Source organism: Pezoporus wallicus, unplaced genomic scaffold (assembly GCF_028554395.1).
Source record: "Pezoporus wallicus isolate ANWC-B61680 ecotype Strahan unplaced genomic scaffold, APGP_CSIRO_Pwel_v1 contig_2439, whole genome shotgun sequence".
Lineage (NCBI taxonomy): Eukaryota > Metazoa > Chordata > Aves > Psittaciformes > Psittacidae > Pezoporus > Pezoporus wallicus.
In genome coordinates this window covers 3,583,394-3,599,724 of record NW_026638501.1, presented here as the reverse complement: position 1 = coordinate 3,599,724, position 16,331 = coordinate 3,583,394, and positions in this window count along the sequence as shown.

Here is a 16,331-nt window from a genome sequence, read left to right as displayed (position 1 = left end):
CAGCAAAGCCACTTTTTTTGTGATTTCACCCTAAATTTGGTGACAACTTCAAAAACATTTGAAGAGCTCCAGGTTTGTGTTTGCTGGGGATAATAATGAAACTGTGCTTGCAAAAGGTCTTTTTTTTTTTTAGTGACATGAAAAGGACTGTCTCTCCTCTCTGTGGCGTGGCAGCAGAGTAACTTTTCTGGTATAGGAGAGCATTTGTTCAAGATCCACTTATAGCCAGCCACAGGGAGGTTTTCATGTTTCTCAACTGAAAAAGTAATTAAGAAAGAAATTATTTCCGCATAGTGGTCATACGATTAAACAGCCTTCCTGTGTCTACACGGACTGACTTGTGGGTTCTGTAGAACAACTTTTCTGTACAAATGTTAGCATGACAAGGCAGGCTGAAGAAATGCCATTACAAAGTACATTAGCATTGCTTACCTTTGTTTTCCCAAACACAATACGATGCATTCCCAAGACTTCTGGTATGCTTAGAACTCAGAAAGTTGAAAAAACCACTCATGAATAAATATAAGCTCTTTTGACAGGCTTCTCTTTGTTAAACATGTAAGACACATCTTCAGCATTTGTCTACATCCACCAAAAAACACAGCATACTTCTTTCTTTCATTTTTTTTTTTCCAATCAAACCTGAGATTCTCATGCATGCCTCTGAGCTCAGCAGAAAAAAACACCCACTGAAAAAGACAGTGAGAGCTGACAATACTAGGAATAAACAGAAAGCTTCACAACACTGCAAGGAAAATTCGACTTCCTTTACATTCCCTCCTTGGAAGAGCAGTGCTCATGAGTGTGTGTGGACATGCAGATGCACACGGATTTGCACAAGGAAATGTGTTCAGGTCCTTAAACAACTGCAATATTTGTCTTAAAAGTATGTAGACTGCAGTCTGAAAACTGAGGAATGCCTTTATGTTTGTCTAGCTGGAGTTTAACTCTGGTTGCACAGAGTGTCTTCCTGCCATTGCCTTTGCCTTATGATGACACTTCTAACAATTAACAAGCATTAAAAGTGATTCAGAATGATTTTTAATGACATGGTCAGTATAATATGCTTATGGAATAAAAAAAAATGGAATTATTTCAGAAGGTGAAGTTTAGTCCCCAGCTGTGGTAAAAAAATTGCAGAGGACTGGAGAAGAAGCTTCATTTGTCACCTCATGAAATCACACCATCCCAGAGTGTGTTTGGTGTCATATAAAGACCATTTTATTAGTAGTATGGTTACCAGGACAAACCTTTTTTGGAAGGGTACACTGTTGCTATTTTGTGGGGAGGAACTGAAGAAGACAGAGGTTAATTACCTCCAGACACAGAATGTGCTGCCACTTCAGCGGTGGCAAGGATAGAGGCATAAAATTGTCAAGAGAAAGAAATACATATATTAAAGCAGACCACAAGAAGGCCTTTGTGAAAGTCAAAGGTTTGCCTGGACTGTGAAGGTCTGAGTTTTTTTCAGCCTGTGTGAGGAGAAGAGCAGATGCTGTAGGCTCCATGGGCTAAAGGTATGGGTAAGTTATGGGATGGGAGCAGTGGTAGAAAAGCAGAGTCAAATTTGGTCACCAACTTGATCCAGGACAGTCCATGCAACCATGGTGTCCTGAGAAAGGCTCTTCAGAGGAGCACTGCATATCAGCTGAGCTGCTCAGAAAAGTCAGCTGTGGACTGCAGATACTAAGGACTTAGGAAAAGGGAGCTCTCAGTCCAAGACTTCAGGAGAGGAGAGGGGAGGATGGTAGGAGTCTTTGAACTCACAGCATTGTTTCAAATGCTCTCACCCCATTCCCCCCTCCTCCAATCACAGTGCAGTTCAGCATGCATTTGAATTTAGTAGCATGTGTCAAGTGCAAAACACAATTAAAATTTTGGCTTCTTCCATAACTTTTTCGAAGTAAAGAATAGCGAGTGCAAGGAAATTCTTCCTCCCACCAAAATATTTTATGTGCTTAAAAAGAAAAAGAGATAGAAAGGAGAAAAGTAGTTGCTTTTTTTTTTCTTTTTTTTTCTACCAACAGTTTGAATATCCACAATTAATTTTAATTTTCCTCACAAACTTTTTTTATTCTAACTTTGCATTGCCCTTCCACATTGACAAGATATTAATGGTCTAATGTTGAAATGTCCAAAGAACACACGGCTTGATAGTCCATCTCCAGCTATTAACAGTGTGAGATTAATTATCTTCAAACTCATAGATGAAATGAGTTCAATAACATTTACTGTACCATTCAGGCATTTACTCTTTCTTCATCAATCCCTTATTGCTACCTGAATTACAATTGCTGCTTAGCTAATAAATGAAGAAGCTGCTCCTATTAATGAATTAAATTTTCAGGTACTTATTAAAGTGATTTAATAACCCACAAATTAATGGGTTGGAAGATAATAAATCTACCTGAAATATTAAAGACAAGAAAGATTGAGTTCCAGTTGTTCCTTTAATCTACACTACACTGAGAAGAGGAGATGTTGAGAACATTTTTGGATGACATTGACAAGACACAGCACAAGAGGTGATAAAAACAGGTTCATGCTAAAGGTTGAGAAAGTGGATTTTTGGAAAAATAAGGGAATGTGTTGCTGGGACTAGTGTAAGTTCACCCAGTGACCCTCTAGGTCATATGGAAAAACACTGTCACTAGAATCCAACCCTACATCTGCAGTCAAATAACCTCAAGAAGCCCTTGGAGATAACCTCAGTGCTAAGACCATTTAGTTGGACTATGATTTTCTTCCAGGACCTCATTATTTATTGCATGTATTACTGCAGTATGTACTGTGACAGCACTGTTGGCCCCAGGTGAGTGCTATGATGAAGTGCTTTTGTTGATAATTTCTTTTTGAAAAGCCCCACAAACTAAACATAATCCATGCAAAGAAGAGAAATGTTAGTATTTCCTGTATTGCAGAGGAAAGAAGAGCTATACAGGGTGCCAAAAATACTTACATTAACAGAGCCAAAGTTTCACCTGGAAACTTTAAATGGTTCATCTAAGACCATGATCAGACTACTGTGGCATCTTTCTCTTGGACACAGTGCAAAGTCTACTCCTTGACGATGCTAGTAGATCACACTGAGTAATACAGCAGCAGGCTATGAGAGAAGCCTAGGCTCTTGCACTCTTTCTCCATGTCCCACCTTGATAACATTTCAAGTAGCAGTGAAGAGCAGAAAGCAGGCATATTGGGGAAGGCCACTGATCCTTCAGGCAACACAGGAATTGCAATGGCACATTAAATTGATAGCTTGCATGAAAATAGGAGAACAATGAGATGGTTAGTGTAGATAATGATTTGAAAAATTGATTGTTGTTTTAATGTGTATTTAGAGAAGCAAGCGTCAGTTGCAAGTACCAGAAAGGGATATGAAGTTGTTGCAACATATTATAGGCACTCTAGAAAAATCTGAAGCTGAATTGTATGTTTTAATCAATACACAATATTAAATAGTCAGCACAGTATAGAGATTTACATTTCAATGCCATTACCATTCAGTACACTGAATCAATAGGTTCTTGTATAAATAATGGGATAGTTCATTGCTAAAGCATACCATTCCTAATGCTTATTAGGTTATCAGAGGCTTAATAACATGCGAGGGTTAATTACACACCCCATGTACTCTAACAGAGGTTTTTGTGAGATATCAGCAGGAATACAGTATTAGCAGAGTGGCAATTTCCAATGATCTACCAGTGCGAAACAGTGTAATCCTGCTTACACACCTTTCTCAGGTAACATCCACACACAGATGGTACTTACCTGTGTCAGAATAAGACATTTTGGCCTTGGATTCATTCTCTGGAAATTGAGTGAAAGCATAAATACCTGAGGATGTCAGAAAGTTACAATCACCTAACAATTCTATGATCATTATTACTGTTTATCTTTTATTTCCTCCCTGTTGTTTTAATATTGGGTGGAAATGAAAGGTATAAGGCTCGTCTGCATCATAAAAGTGTCTTTATTGCTTGGAAGCAAAAATGTCAGGCATGAAAGAATAAATGATAACTACATGCTGAACTTTGAAAATCCATTTATTCTAAACCACTTCTGCTTGCCTATCTTCCTTCCTTCTTTCCCCACTTTATCTTTTCTAGGCTGCTTGCATTAGAAGGCTATCTTTAATTTGTGAGGGTTCATCTGCTTCAGATACTTATGTGTATAACTGAAGTCATAATACTGTATTTTTGACATGATAATTATTTCCACCGCAACCAACTGCAATTCTGCAAATTGACTTCAAGTAGGGAAATTAGCAGCAGGAGCAGATGAGCCTTTAAGAAACAATGATTCTGCCCTTGAAAAGTGGGAATGAGGATGAACTGTAGCACAGAATAATGATTTGCAAGCAGAACTACTGAAAAAAAAAAAATTCTTCCCTTTCTTTGCTATGCTGGTGCACATCCATGTTACCTTCCTAGAAGCCAGAGGGAGTCTTGCCTCTTGCCTGGTAGGTTTTATCAGGCATCAAAAGGAGTGTGACCAGCAGGTCAAAGGACATGATCCTGCCCCTCTACTCTGCTCTTGTGAGACCTCACCTGGAGTACTGTGTGCAGTTCTGGGGTCCTCAACATCAAAAGGACATGGAACTGTTGGAACAAGTCCAGAGGAGGGCCACGAGGATGATCAGGGCACTGGAGCACCTCCAGTATGAAGACAGGCTGAGAAAGTTGGGGCTGTTGAGCCTGGAGAAGAGAAGGCTGCGTGGAGACCTCATAGCAGCCTTCCAGTATCTGAAGGGGACCTATAGGGATGCTGGGGAGGGACTCTTCATTAGAGACTGTAGTGACACGACAAGGGGTAACGGGTTAAAACTTAAACAGGGGAAGTTTAGATTGGATATAAGGAGGAAATTCTTTCCTGTTAGGGTGGTGAGGCACTGGAATAGGTTGCCCAGGGAGGTTGTGAATGCTCCATCCCTGGCAGTGTTCAAGACCAGGTTGGACGAGGCCTTGGGTGATATGATATAGCATAAGGTGTCCCTGCCCATGGCAGGGGGGTTGGAACTAGGTGATATTAAGTTCCTTTCCAACCCTAATTATTCTATCATTCTATGATGTACTCCTCACATTCTACTTTCATGTTCCATCACAAACTTCTACTAACAACTGTGAATGAATGGAGAACTCAAATCCTACATTCACATTCCACGTTCACATTTTATCACAAACTTCTACTAACAGCTGTGAATGAATGGAGAAAACTCTTCTCTCTGTCACACTTGACAATCTGAATTCTGCATTGACTGCCACCTGTCCTCAAGTCACAGAAAAGTTCCAACAGCCAGACATTAGCAATTATGCAAGATGTCTAAGAGGGGCACTTCAGCATTTTATTGGAGTATGTCTCAGCAATGAGACTGGTAGGAAAACAAGCTTTGCTGTGACAACATGCATTAGGTTGTGGTATTAAAAAAGCAAACCTGAGGGATTTTAATAACCTGGGAAATGCAATATACACATACAGATGTGTACCACATATATAGGGTGTGGAATTGCTATCAGGAATTAATAAATAAAAGCAGGGAATTAATAAATAAAAGCAGGGAAAATATTTACTTGGCATTCCTAAATCTAGACTGGTCGGAGCAATCTCCTTCAGCTTCTGCTATAGGGAAAGTGGAATGATTGGTAGTAGAGCCAACAATGACTGTAATTTTTATCTTAGTGTAAAGGCAAGATGAGAACCTGGCTCCAGCTTAAAAACAAGTTTAAACACTGTTCTTTTATAGAGTATGAAATGCTTAGTTTCAGAGTATCATACTCAAACTACAGTATAAAGTAAACACTTGAAGTGTTTCAGGTTAATTAGCAGTGGACAAATGAATAACAGCTAGATACAGGAGCCTGTGCATCACCAAAACGAGAATCGATGAAGTTCTGCTTTGAACATCAGAGGGCATTTTCATGACATCACTTGTGAAACAGTTTTATTGTCAGCTGCCTTTACTTCACATTTTGTCCTCAGGTTCCTTCAGAAATTAAAATTTGGCAGGAACTTCTTAGAAGCCAATGCAAGAAAGACACTAAAATCAAACCTGGTCAGAGTCCGGCCTACTGCAGACATGGGCTATTAGTGTTGGAGCAGTGCTTAGACAACAACTAAACCCAGAGGTACCTGATCCAGGAAGCTGCACACAGCCTGGATGCAGGCATGCATCTTGCCTTACCTGTTCTTGTGGTTTAAGCCCAGCTGTCTGCAAAGAATCACACAGCCTCTTGCTCGTTTTCCCTCCCAGTAGGGATGGAGAGGAGAATCGGAAGAAGGTAAACCCCAAAGACTGAGATAATCAGGACACATGTCTTGGATCATCCTAGTAGGTTCAAGCCACACTCATACTATGAGTGTAAGGGCGTGTGAAATAGAAGAGCTTCTGCTTCATTGGAGTTATCACATGAAAAACCTTTTCAGTTCAAAGGAGGTCATAAGTAACAGGGAAAATGAGAAGCAAAACAGAGACACACAGGTGTTAGATAAGTGAGGAAACAATGGCAAAGACCCAATCAGATAGTGACTCTCAGGTCACGGACCATTAGAAAAGTACACGGACTTTGTAACTGATAAGAAGTAGGGAAACAAGATGCCTTTGAGGATTTTTTTTGTAGAATCATAGAATGGTTTGTGTTGGAAGGGACCTTAAAGATCATCTGGTTCCAACACCCCTGCCACAGGACACCTTCTATTAGACCAGGTTGCTCAAAGGCCCATCTAACCTGGCCTTGAACACTTCCAGGGATGAAGCATTCACAACATCTCTGGTTAGCCTGCTGTGTTGGTGGTGAAAGTAGCTTATGTCATGAGATACAGAACCTGTACCTTGAATACTGAAGATTAAAGCTTTCATTACAAGCCTTCTATATAAGAAAGGCCTCCAAAATTCAGGAAAATTCACAGTATGCTGTCTGTGTTTTAAATGCAGGTCTGTGCATATATTTTGCTCAGAATATGAATGAAGCATGCTGAAATAAGTAAAAATTGTCATGTCTATTCAATTTTAATATGGAATTAATTATTCTAACTCAGCAAAATACTTAGGTATACCTACTTAAGACAAAGGACTTTCAGTATTCGACATTCTTTTGCCCTTCATGAAGTAAGTGATGCGGTTGAAATTAGTTCTATGCTATGATCTTCTGAAACTATTTGATACAATTCATTAAAGTCTTTCAGTTTTAGCATAGGTAAGAGGTAATATCTGGTCATGTGTTCTGTGGAGGTCATGTAGAGGTGTCCTATCTAGATAGGCATCACTGAATGGAAGATCCATACATGTAGATAAAGTGGAGTTTTGTCAATGGCAGATTACCGTCTTGTTGGATCTGAGGTAAGAACACACTTTCATGTTTTCCACTTTACAGGTATAGAGGAAGACTATCTATTTCTCTCTGCAGTGAGTCCAGGCAACAGCTTAGACACATCCTTGACTTAGAGACAAAGCCCAGTTAGATGAGGCCTCTGAGACTCTTCCAGCAGAAAAATTCTGTTAAGAAGTACATGATTATTAAACTTTATAACAGTTTACATGATTTCTAAACTTGATTATTTAACAAATAAAATAATAATAAAAAAGTTTTACTTATGCAATCATGGATATTTGAAACATTATTAGAAAGAGTACTAGGAACTGAAACACTGAAATTTTCACGCATGAGCAAGCCATAGTAGGCAGTCCAGTTCACATGTTGGATGCCAGGTTTCAAATGTTTGGAATATGAAAAGAAAAAAAATAACTCACAATGATGACTGAATTAATACTACATCTATCAGATCCATTACCAGCTAAGTAAAAACAAAAATCTTTTTCTTCTCCTGAGAAACATAAATGAGAAAACATCAAAATAGAGGAGATTAGGAGGAAGCAGAAAAACTTAACTCTGTCTTAACAGAATCTGAGTCTAATAGCAAAGAATAAGTAAGGACATAATTATCTCTCTTGTGGACTTCTATAATAATGAGAATATTATTCTAATCAAACACAAAGAAATGTATATTTAATTACAACATGCTTAAAATATGCACATCTTTCTATTTGGTAACAATGAGCTTTATTATTAGGTGGAAAACATGTGCTTTATGATGATCTTTACCATTGGATTCTTTCAAGTAGCTGACACACACAAAAATGATGACTTGGCACATGAATTGATGGCACAATAGCTTTCTATGGTATTTTTTCCTCCTGGCTTTAAAGATACATGGCTTTATAAATTGTACTTAAGGGCACAGAGAGATAGCCAGTCAGACCTTCCCATGGGGAAGGATAAAGTGCTAGCCATGGGAATGAGGCTGGAACAGATCTTCTCTTCATCTATCACCAACCTATATGTCAGCCTGAAGGCTAGAAGAAACTGAAGGAAATCCCATTCAGAACATGCATGGTGGATCAAATTCTAAACTGCAAGTTATGTCCAATCAGACACAAGGCAGATAAGTCACACCTCTTTTTATGCTGGCTTTGAATCTATTGGAAGCAGGTAACAAGAAATACAAAGTTGGTGTGTTCATTCTACAGGGTTTCTGTCTCAACATGTGTTTGCGTATGCATAGGTTTTTGGTGAAGAGACGGTACGCATAGTTATGTTTATGATCAGTCTCAAAAGTAATAAAATACACATCCCTCACACGGAGATACTGAGTGAATAAATGCAGTAATGTTTGCCAAGTGCTCTAAGAAGCTTTCTCAAATGATCATTACTACAGCAAGTAACTGTGGCTTCAAAACATCTGTACATTAGAGTAACACTTGTGAGCATATTAGTGAAGATGTGGGCTATTGAATGACCATTCCAGTCCCTAATATGTTTGCTGAGCCTGATATTTCTTCTCAAGGTTTAGTCCTGTTCCCCTGTACAATAGAAAAGGCTTTGTGTCTTTGGAATAGACATGACTGCTATTCTCTAGAAGAATAATTACAGATTTTAGTTTGTCTTCCTTCCTGCTGGACTTCATACAGGGGTCACAGATGGGGCATACTCAATGGGTAGGATTGCATTACTTATTCTGGTTGTCCTCTCCTTCAGAAGTAGGTTGCAAAACTACCTTCCATTGTTTTGGAGACAGCATCCCTATGCTTCTCAAATGATCCTAGCACCTGGCAGAGACCACTGGCATTTGTTCTTGAGGTATTTTTGGCCTCCAGCAGATGGAAGCAACTCCCTGTTTGCAGAATTGGCAAGAGTGCTTTCCTCTGGGGGTGTTAAATTTCATTTCAGATTTGCACTGAGCTTGAAGCTGTTTGTTAGGCTCTGACTCTGTGTCTTCACATCATTTGTAACAAAACAGCTTCTTTTTTTTTTTTCTTTAGAAGTGTAATTTTTTCCTATTGACATCTCAGTTTGAAGTGCAGTTTTACTCTGATAAAGTGCTGTGGTTTCCTTAAATTAACCCAAATTACTTGTTGGATTTTTGAGATCTATCTTCCATAACTATGAGAGCTACCTTCATATGTTTTATTGGAAAATGAGTTTTAAGATTATGTGTATGAATGATAGCTCTTCTGAGACTCCCTGCTAACATGTAAATTTCTTCCCAGATGTTGACCCTATAATTTTAGCACTGCAGAAATACAATAAGGGCCTAAAAGGCTTGCTGGAGATAAGTAAATTACCTTGTATGTAGGCTGATGTAGAAGATAGTCTGTTACAGGAAAAGGTATAGTATTTTAGCGTCCTTGTTAACGTTAAAAAACCAAACCAAACCAACCCCGTATTTTTTAGTTTGTTAAAATGCTGATGTAGTTATTTGCTGCTTTTGTGGGGTGACAATGAGCAGAGGATTAAGCTATTGTATCATCGACATAGACTCATTAAGCTCCATGAAGAATCATACATTAACGTATTCATTATCTAAAACAATAAAGATTTGTTAAGAATTAGCAGATTAAAAAAAAAAAAAAGCATGTTTTTACAGGGAAGACTTTCTGACAGGCTGTTTTAAAAGAAAAAGAGTAAAGTGCTTGGATTTTATCAAGGGAGAATGTTAAACCTTTATTTCTGTAAACTTGGACTCTCAACAGATCTAGCTTCATTTGTATCATAGTGTACTTGGCTTGTATCCTGCTTTTCCTCTTGGAAAAGAGGAAAGCACAGTTCCTGTGTTGAAAATAGATACTCTGATGCATCACTGCCACCCCTTAGGTGGCTCACCAAGTTTGTGGTGGAGTTATGTGACTGTGTGGCATCCATGTACAACATGCTGTGTCACAGTGGAAAGAGGGGAAGAAAAGCATATGCAGAACTGGGGCATAAAGGGAAGAATCCACAAATCACAGATGTCACAGCAGCAACTGAGAAGGAAAAGTTTGATGCGGAACTGAGCTGAGTTGAAATGTTTTGATATTTAAAAAAATACAGCGAAGAATCCCATCTATATGATGGTCCCTGCAACTGTAGCCACAGTTCACAGTGAATAGAAAATGAACATCACAGCATTGGAACTTCATCAAAGAAAACAAACAAAAAAAAACCATAACCTTTTTCACTTAGATTAAAAACAAATTTTCCTGGTCTCAGCAGTGGCCTTAAAGTCAGATCTCAGTCCAGCTGAGTTGCAAATGAGGAATATAAAACACAGGCACATGTTGTAAAGGGATAAAACACAGGCACATGTTGTAAAGGGCTCAGCTACCAGCAGCATCTCTTTCTCACAAGCATGGCCACATTTACTGTGAGGGACCCAGTGTGCTCAAATTAGCTGCCTAGGCATTCAGTTTCATTTGAGACACCCTGAGGAATCTGAAGCTGCCACAAAGAGTTAATTGATATGACACAGCCTTATATGCACTGAAATGGTAGCTGGGGTATATGGAGACTCCTGGAGCAGACAGAGGCACTTTGAATGGATCAGATACCAATAGTGAAGCAATTGAACTGTATCTCCTTGAAATGAGTGGCAGAAGACACTTCATAAACTGTGCAGAGGGCTGTGAGTTCTGCTTAGCTTTTGTTCCTAATAGAATTAAAGACGTTTCCAGCTTCACCAGGAAATCCCTAAACATACCATTTTCTCAGCACTCCAGGACATTCTACGTGTTTTACAGAAAAAGAATTAGCCAGATAGTGAAACAACGCTACTTCTACTATGTATAGAAGTCTGGCAAAACTCCCAATATCTTAAAAGCTGAATTTTCTTTGCAGATGCTGCCTGTACTATAAGTTATGCTTACAAACATACATGCTTACAAACATACTCCAAATATATTCTGATTAATAACAGTTATATTTCCCTATTTCTGAGACTGAAATTCAGTTTAAAACACTGTTTATTTATCATGTTTAATAAGTGATAAAAATGCAATTTAGGATTTGCATTTTCTGCTGTGTCAGTATTATTTGTTATAATTTGGATTAACTCTAGGAAAAATCTAAAAATCTCTATTTGAGACATGCTGGAAGCATCTTGACATAACACCATATTTCAGCTACCAAAGTCAAACCCATCAAATCCTTGATGTGAAGCAGTTTTACATATTTACCCTCTGCCCCCATAACTTTTCTGGAAGGAGATCAAGAGACATTTGAAGAAACTTCTTTGCTGAGTGGTCACATATCACACAATCGGGATTTAGTGCTTTCCGTCCCAAAAGAGTTAGAAGGCCTCAGCTTTCCACCTGGCACTTCAATACAATTGAGACAGATATACCTTTCAGTATGGGATTAGCAATGTCTAATCTGTTATTGAATTTATCATGTAAATGACTCTTGGAAACTGCAAGCAGCCCATTATGGAAAATGTATCCTATTAACAAAGGTTGCATTAGAAACTTGCACAAGTAACTAATCCCATCAAATGTACAGCACATCAATATGCCCAGAGACTCATGAACAGTGTTTTCCAATTCAGCAAAATGATTTGACCTTTTGAACCACAAATAAACTGCCAGAGCTGCTCAGAGATACTTTTGCTTTCACTGCAGTACAATGCCTCAGAACTCAGGCATACTTACAAACAGTCTGCTGGACAGGGTGAAACTTTAAATACTTCTACCTCAGAAAAGAACATCCTCAAATTTGTGCAGTGTGTTCATTCTACCCACTGGAACAGAGCGTACCACAAACAAATACAGTTTTGGTATCGTGTCCTCAGATGAGGCTGCATTCACCTTGAGATAAACCTATTTGACTCATGTAAACACTGAGAAGAAGAGGACTTCGTATGGAAATAATGAAAAAAAGTAATAATCCATAAGGCTTTTTAAACATTTTTTTCTTTTCCAGTTAAAACCCTCAAATAATTTAGTGGCTGGTTTTAGGTATCAGATTCCTATGTAGACTCTCACTGCCTGCTTTGAAAAGAGAGGGCTGAAGTTGGAATTCAGCACAGTGGCACCTACAGTTAAACGCTTTTGCTTCCTTGTTTCAGAACTGCTGTGCCAGTTCTCTGGGACAGATTACTTGTTTTGGATAGCATCAACATTTTGGACTGGCCTATAGATAGAAACACAATTTTGCCATTAACATCAGATTCTAGGGTTTTAAAGGCATTTCAAATCCCATTAGAGACAGGTTTTTGAATTAAAAAAAAAATAAGGTGGAACACTTTAAGTAAGATACAGAGGGACAGGTGGCTCTACTTTGTGTTGCTTTGACTTGAGATATGTTTTCAAACATGCACTACCCTTGGCTTGCTGTTAAGGTCAATGAACAGAGCAAATTATAAATGTCAATCAAGCTACCTTGGGAAGCTGTAATGTGTGTGTGGGGAGGGGTGTTTTGCTTCTTTCAAAACACAAATATACTCACCTGAAGCTCATAAATTGCTAAGCAGCTCCGGCTGAGCATGGAAGAAAGACTGAAAGATGTCAGCTTTGCTTGAAAAGAAAAATGCCAAAGGATTGTAGTCTGATTCAAGGAATGTGTCAGGAAGTTTGAGCACTGAAAAACAAAATCAGCTGCCTTTTTTTTTTTTACCATGTTATTGTATGTTTCACAGGGGATCCTAACATAGTAATGCGTCTTCAACAATGAGGCTGCAAACCTCCTTCTGTAAAATAGACACATGTATGAAGTGGAACACGGTGTCCTGTTCTCAAAAAGAGTGTGACTCGCTATTTCAAAGCTAGATGCAATGAGAAGCATGTGAACAGCAGAAGTTAATAAAACACAGCACACTTCAGGTAACCTACAGGTAGCCACCTTGCTTCTCTGCTTTGCCTACCGCTCCGCTTTGCAGCTTGTGCTGTGACCCAAATACCTTTATCTTTTGCTTTCATATTAAGGCTCCAATTTTCTGTTACCCACATCAGAAACAACAGAACAAAGGACTTAAGAGCTAGAGGAAAAGAGTAGAGGAGGAAAACCCCATGAGGGCTGAGGAACAGTCTTGTCCTGCATTGACTCCTTCTTATGCTTTTTTTACATTCATGGAAGCTGCAGGAAAGTAGGGTCTGAAACAGGGGTGAAGAGGTTATAAAGAGAAGAGTGCAAAAGCTTAAGCTACATTTTGACCTGTTAGTTATGTCCTTTGATCTACTCTGTTAAGATGATTAGAGAAATGGGATATGGTGAAAAATGGACTGCTTGGGGGAAAAAAAAATAACACCCTCCCCACATATATTCTAGCTGTCCTTTCAAACAGAGCCATACTGTTGTAACCTGTCTGTTAGATAAAAAACCACCAACTCAAGAGCAGAGCCAGTCATAGTTTTCGTAAGATCCCAAGATCTTACTGCTCTCTGAAATACAGCAGGCATGGTCCAGCAAATATAAACAAGAATACTCTCGCTCATTCTGGCACGCAGATTATCAAAATGTTTACTGAAGGACAGGCACTAATTAGTCTGTGACCAATCTAACCCATTTTGTTGTGACTTGTTCATGATTAATAATGCATGGCTAAGAAGGGAAGCAAAATTGTAAATCAGGAAAGTATTTACCTGCTACTCAAGTGATTGTGCTTGTGGTTTGTTACGATATTCCCACTAGGCACAGCCCATCTAATTCAATCTTTGAAATGTGCTAACAAGAAAGGAGGGACTGTTGGCTGCTCTCCTTTGCATGACTTTCTTTTATTATACCCAGTGAGAATGAAAAAATGAAAGCTGATGTGAAATTCTGATTTCAGCAGGAGGAATCAAATGAGTATCAGAGTACCAGTAATCAGAAGTAAGCATTTATGCTGCATGACATGAACATGTCTTTATTCATCATAAGAGGTGATGCCAATTAGTGACTGTGTGCTAGTCTCTTTTGCCATTGCTCATAATTTTAACAAAGTGTTTTATTCTGATACCGGGCAGATAGTCTTTGAAACAGAGAGTTGGTGATGCTTTAATTAACAAAGCATGTTGTCTTCTGAGGCAGAAAAAAAATTATGGTCCTTCACAGTAAGAACAAAAACCATTAGTAATGCCTAGAAATTCTTTAGTAGAGGCCACCTCTGTGCTCTTTAGTCTTACGCATCTGAATGATTGGAGTAATTTACTTTTTCAACATCTAGTGATATCCAAAGGTGACGAATGGATGCAACAACCAGTCATACTCATTTTAGAAGTAAATGAACAGCTGCCTCCTAAACAGAAGGCACAAATGACTATACCTTTCCACATTACATTGTATCTTGCAACCTTTTAATTCACAATATTCCTACAGAAAGGAAAACAAATTACACCAGGAAAACAATGTGCTGGGCTGTTTTTTTCTGATGCTTACTTGATACAGTCATCCCTCTTAAGGCTCAGAGAGGAGCTTGAAAAGTTTGCTTTTATTGCCTATTAGCAATATCAATATGATGTTGTTTGCCTTTCCCATACTCCATGAGCTTTCTTTTCACAGATATTAGGGATTGATACAGGCATTTGCTGAGCTGCCAATGACACAGGTGTTGCCCTGACTTCTGGTACTCATCATTCAGATCCATAGGTCCTACTTACAGGTGTCCTTACATAGGTCCTTACATCAAGATAGAGACTGTGGCTACAAGAAAAGGGACTGGGGCTTGGAATTTCTTTCCCACACTCCCCTGAGTTCAAGAGAAAACCTTAGTGTACTGTCCCACCTATTTGTGCTTCCAAGACTGAAGCCCCTAGTTTTTCTTAATTTATAACTGCCATAAGCGTCAGAGAGAGGGAGATGTGACCCAACCTTAAGGCAGTATACTTTGTTTTGTGGGTAATCCAGAGCTGCTGGGCTGTGCAGGAATGAAATTAGAGGATACACTGATTTTGAGGACCAAAAGGAACCTCCAACCCATTCTTCCAGATACACAAGTATTAACCTGTGAGTCTGGAATCAAGCTGTTGAGCTCTTGTAAGTTCATATGGCTTTTACACAGTAAAGGCTGGAGTCAGGATTTCACCTGTGAGCCTCCCCCTGCCCCCATCTGACTGCCTTTGCTCTTGAAAGTGGAAAGAATCTTTTCAAAGCCAATGGTAATTAAACACCATCAAAACATTCAGTCTCATACCAAAAGAGTGTTTAACAAGCACAGTAACTTGCTGTGAATTTTCTTGTAACAGAGATGTCTGTTTTCAGCCTCAGATGTGGTCCTGGGGAGATTTGTGGGAATTTCCTTGTTTCTCCTTCATTGTAAAGCCAATTTGAGTTTTTTAATATGATAATAATTCAAATTAATAATAATTTTGAGAATGTTATTAAGTTTCTTTCATTTAGTATTGTTATAATCTTTAAAATCAATAAGATTTTGAAATTCAGTGCTACCCAGCAGTTTGGCTTAAATAAATGGCTTTTGCAAATTTTTCTCCTTGCCAATATTAGAATTCTTCCTGACAATTGCAACCTGTTAATATAAATGTCTTATTTGACTTTCACACTATGCTAGACCTTCTGACAGCATCATCAAAACCTGATATCTTCATCGTTAACAGAATGAATTATCCAGCTGAGTAATTTTTATTTGTCAGTGTGTGAATTGATAGCAGCTTAACTGTTTGAAATCCACATCCCAGCCAATGGTTCACATTTCTATATGAAGTTCAAGCCAGTGCAGAAATGGGGCTACGGGTCAGAAGGCAATCCTCTTATGTCCGAAGGCTGTTCTGTGAATGCTCTCCCAGGAGAATCCAAATTGGGTAAGCATCAGACACATTATCAATAAGCACAGATTTGCTGCCTGTCTTGAGAAGCAGAAAAAAGTAGGTGAATTAAATTTTTCTATTTCTTGAAGTGAGTGATGAGTCTAATTAGCTACTATTGGCTTTTTTTTTTTTGGGGGGGGGGGGGAAGGGTTTATTTGTTTATTTCCTTTTGGTCTGCCTTGAAAATATTCAGGGTTGTGGACTTATTACTTTGTACTTGTTAGAGTTATTTGTTCAGAAGAGTCAATTGACCTTTTTGAAAACAGTACAGTGTCTTATTCTG